We start from the raw sequence: 11,793 nt of genomic DNA on the forward strand, positions 1-11,793 counted from the left end.
TGTGGTCGCAACATTACGGTCTCATTGAGTACATTTTTGGAGAGAGGGACATCACTTGCACCACAGGGCGGGAGGAGGGTGCCTAGCACGATACATTTTCTTTCTTCGGTAAGCATTATTTTGTGTTTTATACTTTTGGAATTTTGGTTTTTCATGTTGATTTTAAAATGCCCTTTTTCATGTTTGGAATGTACTAACTCGTTTTCTCCTCACAGCAGGTCAACGTGTGTGTGGTTGCAACATTATGGTCCCATTGAGTACATTTTTGGAGAGAGGGACATCAGTTGCACCACAGGGCGGGAGGAGGGTGCATAGCATGATACATTTTCTTTCTTCGGTTAGCATTTTTTTGTTTTTGATACTTTTGGAATTTTGGTTTTTCATGTTGATTTTAAAATGACCTTTTTCATGTTTGGAATGTACTAACTCGTTTTTTCCTCACAGCAGGTCAGCTTGTGTGTGGTTTCAACATTATGGTCCCATTGAGTACATTTTTGGAGAGAGGGACATCATTTGCACCACATGGCTGGAGGAGAGTGCCTAGCACGATACATTTTCTTTCTTCGGTAAGCATTTTTTTGTATTTGATACTTTTGGAATTTTGGTTTTTCATGTTGATTTTAAAATGACCTTTTTCATGTTTGGAATGTACTATTTTTTTTTTCCTCACAGCAGGTCAACGTGTGTGTCGTTGCAACATTATGGTCCCATTGAGTCCATTTTTGGAGAGAGGGACATCAGTTGCACCACAGGGCGGGAGGAGGGTGCCTAGCACGATACATTTTCTTTCTTCGGTAAGCATTATTTTGTCTTTGATACTTTGGGAATTTTGGTTTTCCATGTTGATTTTAAAATGACCTTTTTAATGTTTGGATTGTACTAACTCGTTTTTTCCTCACAGCAGGTCAACGTGTGTGTGGTTGCAACATTATGGTCCCATTGAGTACATTTTTGGAGAGAGGGACATCACTTGCACCACAGGGCGGGAGGAGGGTGCCTAGCACGATACATTTTTTTCTTCAGTAAGCATTTTTTTGTGTTTGATACTTTTGCAATTTTGGTTTTTCACGTTGACTTTAAAATGACCTTTTTCATGTTTGGAATGTAGTAGCTCATCTTTTCCTCACAGCAGATCAACGTGTGTGTGGTCGCAACATTACGGTCCCATTGAGTACATTTTTGGAGAGAGGGACATCACTTGCACCACAGGGCGGGAGGAGGGTGCCTAGCACGATACATTTTCTTTCTTCGGTAAGCATTATTTTGTGTTTGATACTTTTGGAATTTTGGTTTTTCATGTTGATTTTAAAATGCCCTTTTTCATGTTTGGAATGTATTAACTCGTAATCTCCTCACAGCAGGCCAACGTGTGTGTGGTCGCAACATTACGGTCTCATTGAGTACATTTTTGGAGAGAGGGACATCACTTGCACCACAGGGCGGGAGGAGGGTGCCTAGCACGATACATTTTCTTTCTTCGGTAAGCATTATTTTGTGTTTTATACTTTTGGAATTTTGGTTTTTCATGTTGATTTTAAAATGCCCTTTTTCATGTTTGGAATGTACTAACTCGTTTTCTCCTCACAGCAGGCCAACGTGTGTGTGGTTGCAACATTATGGTCCCATTGAGTACATTTTTGGAGAGAGGGATATCAGTTGCACCACAAGGCAGGAGGAGGGTACCTAGCACGATATATTTTCTTTCTTCTGTAAGCATTATTTTGTGTTTGATACTTTTGGAATTTTAGTTTTTCATGTTGATTTTAAAATGCCCTTTTTCATGTTTGGAATGTACTAACTCGTTTTCTCCTCACAGCAGGTCAACGTGTGTGTGATTGCAACATTATGGTCCCATTGATTACATTTTTGGAGAGAGAGACATCATTTGCACCACAGGGCGGGAGGAGGCTGCCTAGCACGATACATTTTCTTTCTTCGGTAAGCATTTATTTGTGTTTGATACTTTGGAATTTTGGTTTTTCATGTTGCTTTTAAAATGGCCTTTTCCATGTTTGGAATGTACTAACTCGTTTTTTCATCACAGCAGGTCAATGTGTGTGTGGTTGCAACATTATGTTCCCATTGAGTACATTTTTGGAGAGAGGGACATCAGTTGCATCACAGAGCGGGAGGAGGGTCTGTAGCACGGTACATTTTCTTTCTTCTGTAAGCATTATATTGTGTTTGATACTTTTGGAATTTTGGTTTTTCATGTTGAATTTAAAGTGACCTTTTTCAAGTTTGGAATGTTCTAACTCGTTTTTTCCTCACAGCAGGTCAACGTATGTGTGGTTGCAACATTATGGTCCCATTGAGTACATTTTTGGAGAGAGGGACATCACTTGCACCACAGGCGGGAGGACGGTGCCTAGCATGATACATTTTCTTTCTTCGGTAAGCATTATTTTGTGTTTGATACTTTTGAAATTTTGGTATTTCATGTTGATTTTAAAATGACCTTTTTGATGTTTGGAATGTACTAGCTCGTTTTTTCCTCACAGCAGGTCAACGTGTGTGTGGTCGCAACATTACGGTCCCATTGAGTACATTTTTGGAGAGAGGGACATCACTTGCACCACAGGGCGAGAGGAGGGTGCCTAGCACGATACATTTTCATTCTTCGGTAAGCATTATTTTGTGTTTAATACTTTTGGTATTTTGGTTTTTCATGTTGATTTTAAAATGCCCTTTTTCATGTTTGGAATGTACTGACTCGTTTTCTCCTCACAGCAGGTCAACGTGTGTGTGGTTGCAACATTATGGTCCCATTGATTACATTTTTGGAGAGAGGGACATCATTTGCACCACAGGGCGGGAGGAGGCTGCCTAGCACGATACATTTTCTTTCTTCGGTAAGCATTTATTTGTGTTTGATACTTTGGAATTTTGGTTTTTCATGTTGCTTTTAAAATGGCCTTTTCCATGTTTGGAATGTACTAACTCGTTTTTTCCTCACAGCAGGTCAATGTGTGTGTGGTTGCAACATTATGTTCCCATTGAGTACATTTTTGGAGAGAGGGACATCAGTTGCATCACAGAGCGGGAGGAGGGTCCGTAGCACGGTACATTTTCTTTCTTCTGTAAGCATTATTTTGTGTTTGATACTTTTGGAATTTTGGTTTTTCATGTTGAATTTAAAGTGACCTTTTTCAAGTTTGGAATGTTCTAACTCGTTTTTTACTCACAGCAGGTCAACGTATGTGTGGTTGCAACATTATGGTCCCATTGAGTACATTTTTGGAGAGAGGGACATCACTTGCACCACAGGCGGGAGGACGGTGCCTAGCATGATACATTTTCTTTCTTCGGTAAGCATTATTTTGTGTTTGATACTTTTGAAATTTTGGTATTTCATGTTGATTTTAAAATGACCTTTTTCATGTTTGGAATGTACTAGCTCGTTTTTTCCTCACAGCAGGTCAACGTGTGTGTGGTCGCAACATTACGGTCCCATTGAGTACATTTTTGGAGAGAGGGACATCACTTGCACCACAGGGCGAGAGGAGGGTGCCTAGCACGATACATTTTCTTTCTTCGGTAAGCATTATTTTGTGTTTAATACTTTTGGTATTTTGGTTTTTCATGTTGATTTTAAAATGCCCTTTTTCATGTTTGGAATGTACTGACTCGTTTTCTCCTCACAGCAGGTCAACGTGTGTGTGGTTGCAACATTATGGTCCCATTGAGTACATTTTTGGAGAGAGGGACATCAGTTGCACCACAGAGCAGGAGGAGGGTGCCTACCACGATACATTTTCTTTCTTCTGTAGGCATTATTTTGTGTTTGATACTTTTGGAATTTGGTTTTTCATGTTGAATTTAAAATGACCTTTTTCATGTTTGGAATGTACTAGCTCGTTTTTTCCGCACAGCAGGTCAACGTGTGTGTGGTTTCAACATTATGGTCCCATTGAGTACATTTTTGGAGAGAGGGACATCATTTGCACCAGAGGGCGGGAGGAGGGTGCCTAGCACAATACATTTTCTTTCTTCGGTAAGCATTTTTTTGTGTTTGATACTTTTGGAATTTTGGTTTTTCATGTTGATTTTAAAATGCCCTTTTTCATGTTTGGAATGTACTAACTCGTTATTTCCTCACAGCAGGTTGACATGTGTGTGGTTGCAACATTATGGTCCCATTGAGTACATTTTTGGAGAGAGGGACATCAGTTGCACCACAGGGCGGGAGGAGGGTGCCTAGCACAATACATATTTTCCTTCGGTAAGCATTTTTTTGTGTTTGATACTTTTGGAATTTTGGTTTTTCATGTTGATTTTAAAATGACATTTTTCATGTTTGGAATGTACTAGCTCGTTTTTTCCGCACAGCAGGTCAACGTGTGTGTGGTTTCAACATTATGGTCCCATTGAGTACATTTTTGGAGTGAGGGACATCACTTGCACCACAGGGCGGGAGGAGGGTGCCTAGCACCATACATTTTCTTTCTTCGGTAAGCATTATTTTGTGTTTGATACTTTTGCAATTTTGGTTTTTCATGTTGATTTTAAAATGCCCTTTTTCATGTTTGGAATGTACTAACTCGTTTTTTCCTCACAGCAGGCCAACGTGTGTGTGGTCGCAACATTACGGTCTCATTGAGTACATTTTTGGAGAGAGGGACATCTCTTGCACCACAGGGCGGGAGGAGGGTGCCTAGCACGATACATTTTCTTTCTTCGGTAAGCATTATTTTGTGTTTTATACTTTTGGAATTTTGGTTTTTCATGTTGATTTTAAAATGCCCTTTTTCATGTTTGGAATGTACTAACTCGTTTTCTCCTCACAGCAGGTCAACGTGTGTGTGGTTGCAACATTATGGTCCCATTGAGTACATTTTTGGAGAGAGGGACATCAGTTGCACCACAGGGCGGGAGGAGGGTGCATAGCACGATACATTTTCTTTCTTCGGTAAGCATTATTTTGTGTTTGATACTTTTGGAATTTTGGTTTTTCATGTTGACTTTAAAATGACGTTTTTCATGTTTAGAATGTACTAACTCGTTTTTTCCTCACAGCAGGTCAATGTGTGTGTGGTTGCAACATTATGTTCCCATTGGGTACATTTTTGGAGAGAGGGACATCAGTTGCACCACAGAGCGGGAGGAGGGTGCGTAGCACGATACATTTTCTTTCTTCTGTAAGCATTATTTTGTGTTTGATACTTTTGGAATTTTGGTTTTTTATGTTGATTTTAAAATGACCTTTTTCTTGTTTGGAATGTTCTAACTCGTTTTTTCCTCACTGCAGGTCAACGTGTATGTGGTTGCAACATTATGGTCCCATTGAGTACATTTTTGGAGAGAGGGACATCACTTGCACCACAGGGCGGGAGGAGGGTGCCTAGCACGATACATTTTTTTTCTTCGGTAAGCATTATTTTGTGTTTAATACTATTGGAATTTTGATTTTTCATGTTGATTTTAAAATGACCTTTTTCATGTTTGGAATGTACTAGCTCGTATTTTCCTCACAGCAGGTCAACGAGTGTGTGGTCGCAACATTACGGTCCCATTGAGTACATTTTTGGAGAGAGGGACATCACTTGCACCACAGGGCGAGAGGAGGGTGCCTAGCACGATACATTTTCTTTCTTCGGTAAGCATTATTTTGTGTTTGATACTTTTGGAATTTTGGTTTTTCATGTTGATTTTAAAATGCCCTTTTTCATGTTTGGAATGTACTAACTCGTTTTCTCCTCACAGCAGGTCAACGTGTGTGTGGTTGCAACATTATGGTCCCATTGAGTACATTTTTGGAGAGAGGGACATCAGTTGCACCACAGGGCAGGAGGAGGGTGCCTAGCACGATACATTTTCTTTCTTCGGTAAGCATTATTTTGTGTTTGATACTTTGGGAATTTTGGTTTGTCATGTTGATTTTAAAATGACCTTTATCATGTTTAGAATGTACTAACTCGTTTTTTCCTCATAGCAGGTCAATGTGTGTGTGGTTGCAACATTATGTTCCCATTGAGTACATTTTTGGAGAGAGGGACATCATTTGCACCACAGGGCGGGAGGAGGGTGCCTAGCACGATACATTTTCTTTCTTCGGTAAGCATTTTTTTGTGTTTGATACTTTTGCAATTTTGGATTTTCATGTTGATTTTAAAATGACCTTTTTCATGTTTGGAATGTACTAACTCGTTTTTTCCTCACAGCATTTCAACGTGTGTGTGGTCGCAACATTACGGTCCCATTGAGTACATTTTTGGAGAGAGGGACATCACTTGCACCACAGGGCAGGAGGAGGGTGCCTAGCACGATACATTTTCTTTCTTCGGTAAGCATTATTTTGTGTTTGATACTTTTGGAATTTTGGTTTTTCATGTTGATTTTAAAATGCCCTTTTTCATGTTTGGAATGTACTAACTCTTTTTCTCCTCACAGCAGGCCAACGTGTGTGTGGTCACAACATTACGGTCCCATTGAATACATTTTTGGAGAGAGGGACATCACTTGCACCACAGGGCGGGAGGAGGGTGCCTAGCACGATACATTTTCTTTCTTCGGTAAGCATTATTTTGTGTTTGATACTTTTGGAATTTTCGTATTTCATGTTGATTTTAAAATCCCCTTTTTCATGTTTGGAATGGACTAACACGTTTTCTCCTCACAGCAGGCCAACGTGTGTGTGGTTGCAACATTATGGTCCCATTGAGTACATTTTTGGAGAGAGGGTATCAGTTGCACAACAGGGCGGGAGGAGGGTGCCTAGCACGATACATTTTCTTTCTTCTGTAAGCTTTATTTTGTGTTTGATACTTTTGGAATTTTGGTTTTTCATGTTGATTTTAAAATGCCCTTTTTCATGTTTGGAATGTACTAACTCGTTTTCTCCTCACAGCAGGCCAACGTGTGTGTGGTCACAACATTACGGTCTCGTTGAGTACATTTTTGGAGAGAGGGACATCACTTGCACCACAGGGCGGGAGGAGGGTGTCTAGCACGATACATTTTCTTTTTTCGGTAAGCATTATTTTGTGTTTGATACTTTTGGAATTATGGTTTTTCATGTTGAATTTAAAATGACCGTTTTCATGTTTGGAATGTACTAACTCGTTTTTTCCTCACAGCAGGTCAACGTGTGTGTGGTTGCAACATTATGTTCCCATTGAGTACATTTTTGGAGAGAGGGAGATCACTTGCACCACAGGGCGATAGGAGGGTGCCTAGCACGATACATTTTCTTTCTTCGGTAAGCATTATTTTGTTTTGATACTTTTATAATTTTGGATTTTCATGTTGATTTTAAAATGACCTTTTTCATGTTTGGAATGTACTAGCTCATTTTTTCCTCACAGCAGGTCAACGTGTGTGTGGTCGCAACATTACGGTCCCATTGAGTACATTTTTGGAGAGAGGGACATCACTTGCACCACAGGGCGAGAGGAGGGTGCCTAGCACGATACATTTTCTTTCTTCGGTAAGCATTATTTTGTGTTTGATACTTTTGGAATTTTGGTTTTTCATGTTGATTTTAAAATGCCCTTTTTCATGTTTGGAATGTACTAACTCGTTTTTTCCTCACAGCAGGTTGACATGTGTGTGGTTGCAACATTATGGTCCCATTGAGTACATTTTTGGAGAGAGGGACATCAGTTGCACCACAGGGCGGGAGGAGGGTGCCTAGCACAATACATATTTTCCTTCGGTAAGCATTTTTTTGTGTTTGATACTTTTGGAATTTTGGTTTTTCATGTTGATTTTAAAATGACATTTTTCATGTTTGGAATGTACTAGCTCGTTTTTTCCGCACAGCAGGTCAACGTGTGTGTGGTTTCAACATTATGGTCCCATTGAGTACATTTTTGGAGTGAGGGACATCACTTGCACCACAGGGCGGGAGGAGGGTGCCTAGCACCATACATTTTCTTTCTTCGGTAAGCATTATTTTGTGTTTGATACTTTTGCAATTTTGGTTTTTCATGTTGATTTTAAAATGCCCTTTTTCATGTTTGGAATGTACTAACTCGTTTTTTCCTCACAGCAGGCCAACGTGTGTGTGGTCGCAACATTACGGTCTCATTGAGTACATTTTTGGAGAGAGGGACATCTCTTGCACCACAGGGCGGGAGGAGGGTGCCTAGCACGATACATTTTCTTTCTTCGGTAAGCATTATTTTGTGTTTGATACTTTTGGAATTTTGGTTTTTCATGTTGATTTTAAAATGCCCTTTTTCATGTTTGGAATGTACTAACTCGTTTTCTCCTCACAGCAGGTCAACGTGTGTGTGGTTGCAACATTATGGTCCCATTGAGTACATTTTTGGAGAGAGGGACATCAGTTGCACCACAGGGCGGGAGGAGGGTGCATAGCACGATACATTTTCTTTCTTCGGTAAGCATTATTTTGTGTTTGATACTTTTGGAATTTTGGTTTTTCATGTTGACTTTAAAATGACGTTTTTCATGTTTAGAATGTACTAACTCGTTTTTTCCTCACAGCAGGTCAATGTGTGTGTGCTTGCAACATTATGTTCCCATTGGGTACATTTTTGGAGAGAGGGACATCAGTTGCACCACAGAGCGGGAGGAGGGTGCGTAGCACGATACATTTTCTTTCTTCTGTAAGCATTATTTTGTGTTTGATACTTTTGGAATTTTGGTTTTTTATGTTGATTTTAAAATGACCTTTTTCTTGTTTGGAATGTTCTAACTCGTTTTTTCCTCACTGCAGGTCAACGTGTATGTGGTTGCAACATTATGGTCCCATTGAGTACATTTTTGGAGAGAGGGACATCACTTGCACCACAGGGCGGGAGGAGGGTGCCTAGCACGATACATTTTTTTTCTTCGGTAAGCATTATTTTGTGTTTAATACTATTGGAATTTTGATTTTTCATGTTGATTTTAAAATGACCTTTTTCATGTTTGGAATGTACTAGCTCGTATTTTCCTCACAGCAGGTCAACGAGTGTGTGGTCGCAACATTACGGTCCCATTGAGTACATTTTTGGAGAGAGGGACATCACTTGCACCACAGGGCGAGAGGAGGGTGCCTAGCACGATACATTTTCTTTCTTCGGTAAGCATTATTTTGTGTTTGATACTTTTGGAATTTTGGTTTTTCATGTTGATTTTAAAATGCCCTTTTTCATGTTTGGAATGTACTAACTCGTTTTCTCCTCACAGCAGGTCAACGTGTGTGTGGTTGCAACATTATGGTCCCATTGAGTACATTTTTGGAGAGAGGGACATCAGTTGCACCACAGGGCAGGAGGAGGGTGCCTAGCACGATACATTTTCTTTCTTCGGTAAGCATTATTTTGTGTTTGATACTTTGGGAATTTTGGTTTGTCATGTTGATTTTAAAATGACCTTTATCATGTTTAGAATGTACTAACTCGTTTTTTCCTCATAGCAGGTCAATGTGTGTGTGGTTGCAACATTATGTTCCCATTGAGTACATTTTTGGAGAGAGGGACATCATTTGCACCACAGGGCGGGAGGAGGGTGCCTAGCACGATACATTTTCTTTCTTCGGTAAGCATTTTTTTGTGTTTGATACTTTTGCAATTTTGGATTTTCATGTTGATTTTAAAATGACCTTTTTCATGTTTGGAATGTACTAACTCGTTTTTTCCTCACAGCATTTCAACGTGTGTGTGGTCGCAACATTACGGTCCCATTGAGTACATTTTTGGAGAGAGGGACATCACTTGCACCACAGGGCAGGAGGAGGGTGCCTAGCACGATACATTTTCTTTCTTCGGTAAGCATTATTTTGTGTTTGATACTTTTGGAATTTTCGTATTTCATGTTGATTTTAAAATCCCCTTTTTCATGTTTGGAATGGACTAACACGTTTTCTCCTCACAGCAGGCCAACGTGTGTGTGGTTGCAACATTATGGTCCCATTGAGAACATTTTTGGAGAGAGGGTATCAGTTGCACAACAGGGCGGGAGGAGGGTGCCTAGCACGATACATTTTCTTTCTTCTGTAAGCTTTATTTTGTGTTTGATACTTTTGGAATTTTGGTTTTTCATGTTGATTTTAAAATGACCTTTTTCATGTTTGAAATGTACTAAGTCGTTTTTTCCTCACAGCAGGTCAACTTGTGTGTGGTTGCAACATTACGGTCCCCTTGAGTACATTTTTGGAGAGAGGGACATCACTTGCACCACAGGGCGGGAGGAGGGTGCCTAGCACGATACATTTTCTTTCTTCGGTAAGCATTATTTTGTGTTTGATACTTTTGGAATTTTGGTTTTTCATGTTGATTTTAAAATGCCCTTTTTCATGTTTGGAATGTACTAACTCGTTTTCTCCTCACAGCAGGCCAACGTGTGTGTGGTCACAACATTACGGTCTCGTTGAGTACATTTTTGGAGAGAGGGACATCACTTGCACCACAGGGCGGGAGGAGGGTGTCTAGCACGATACATTTTCTTTTTTCGGTAAGCATTATTTTGTGTTTGATACTTTTGGAATTATGGTTTTTCATGTCGAATTTAAAATGACCTTTTTCATGTTTGGAATGTACTAACTCGTTTTTTCCTCACAGCAGGTCAACGTGTGTGTGGTTGCAACATTATGTTCCCATTGAGTACATTTTTGGAGAGAGGGAGATCACTTGCACCACAGGGCGATAGGAGGGTGCCTAGCACGATACATTTTCTTTCTTCGGTAAGCATTATTTTGTTTTGATACTTTTATAATTTTGGATTTTCATGTTGATTTTAAAATGACCTTTTTCATGTTTGGAATGTACTAGCTCATTTTTTCCTCACAGCAGGTCAACGTGTGTGTGGTCGCAACATTACGGTCCCATTGAGTACATTTTTGGAGAGAGGGACATCACTTGCACCACAGGGCGAGAGGAGGGTGCCTAGCACGATACATTTTCTTTCTTCGGTAAGCATTATTTTGTGTTTGATACTGTTGGAATTTTGGTTTTTCATGTTGATTTTAAAATGCCCTTTTTCATGTTTGGAATGTACTAACTCGTTTACTCCACACAGCAGGTCACCGTGTGTGTGGTTGCAACATTATGGTCCCATTGAGTACATTTTTGGAGAGAGGGACATCAGTTGCACTACAGGGCAGGAGGAGGGTGCCTAGCACGATACATTTTCTTTCTTCGGTAAGCATTATTTTGTGTTTGATACTTTTGGAATTTTGGTTTTTCATGTTGATTTTAAAATGACCTTTTTCATGTTTGGAATGTACTAACTCGTTTTTTCCTCACAGCAGATCAACGTGTGTGTGGTCGCAACATTACGGTCCCATTGAGTACATTTTTGGAGAGAGGGACATCAGTTGCACCACAGGGCGGGAGGAGGGTGCCTAGCACGATACATTTTCTTTCTTCGGTAAGCATTATCTTGTGTTTGATGCTTTTGGTATTTTGGTTTTTCATGTTGACTTTAAAATGACCATTTTCATGTTTAGAATGTACTAACTCGTTTTTTCCTCACAGCAGGTCAATGTGTGTGTGGTTGCAACATTATGTTCCCATTGAATACATTTTTGGAGAGAGGGACATCAGTTGCACCACAGAGCGGGAGGAGGGTGCATAGCACGATACATTTTCTTTCTTCGGTAAGCTTTATTTTGTGTTTGATACTTTTGGAAATTTGGTTTTTCATGTTGAATTTAAAATGACCTTTTTCATGTTTGGAATGTACTAACTCGTTTTTTCCTCACAGCAGGTCAACGTGTGTGTGGTTGCAACATTATGGTCCCATTGAGTACATTTTTGGAGAGAGGGACATCACTTGCACCACAGGGCGAGAGGAGGGTGCCTAGCACGATACATTTTCTTTCTTCGGTAAGCATTATTATGTGTT

This window comes from Schistocerca cancellata, chromosome 7 (genome assembly GCF_023864275.1).
Source record: "Schistocerca cancellata isolate TAMUIC-IGC-003103 chromosome 7, iqSchCanc2.1, whole genome shotgun sequence".
In the NCBI taxonomy this organism is placed as follows: Eukaryota; Metazoa; Arthropoda; class Insecta; order Orthoptera; family Acrididae; genus Schistocerca; species Schistocerca cancellata.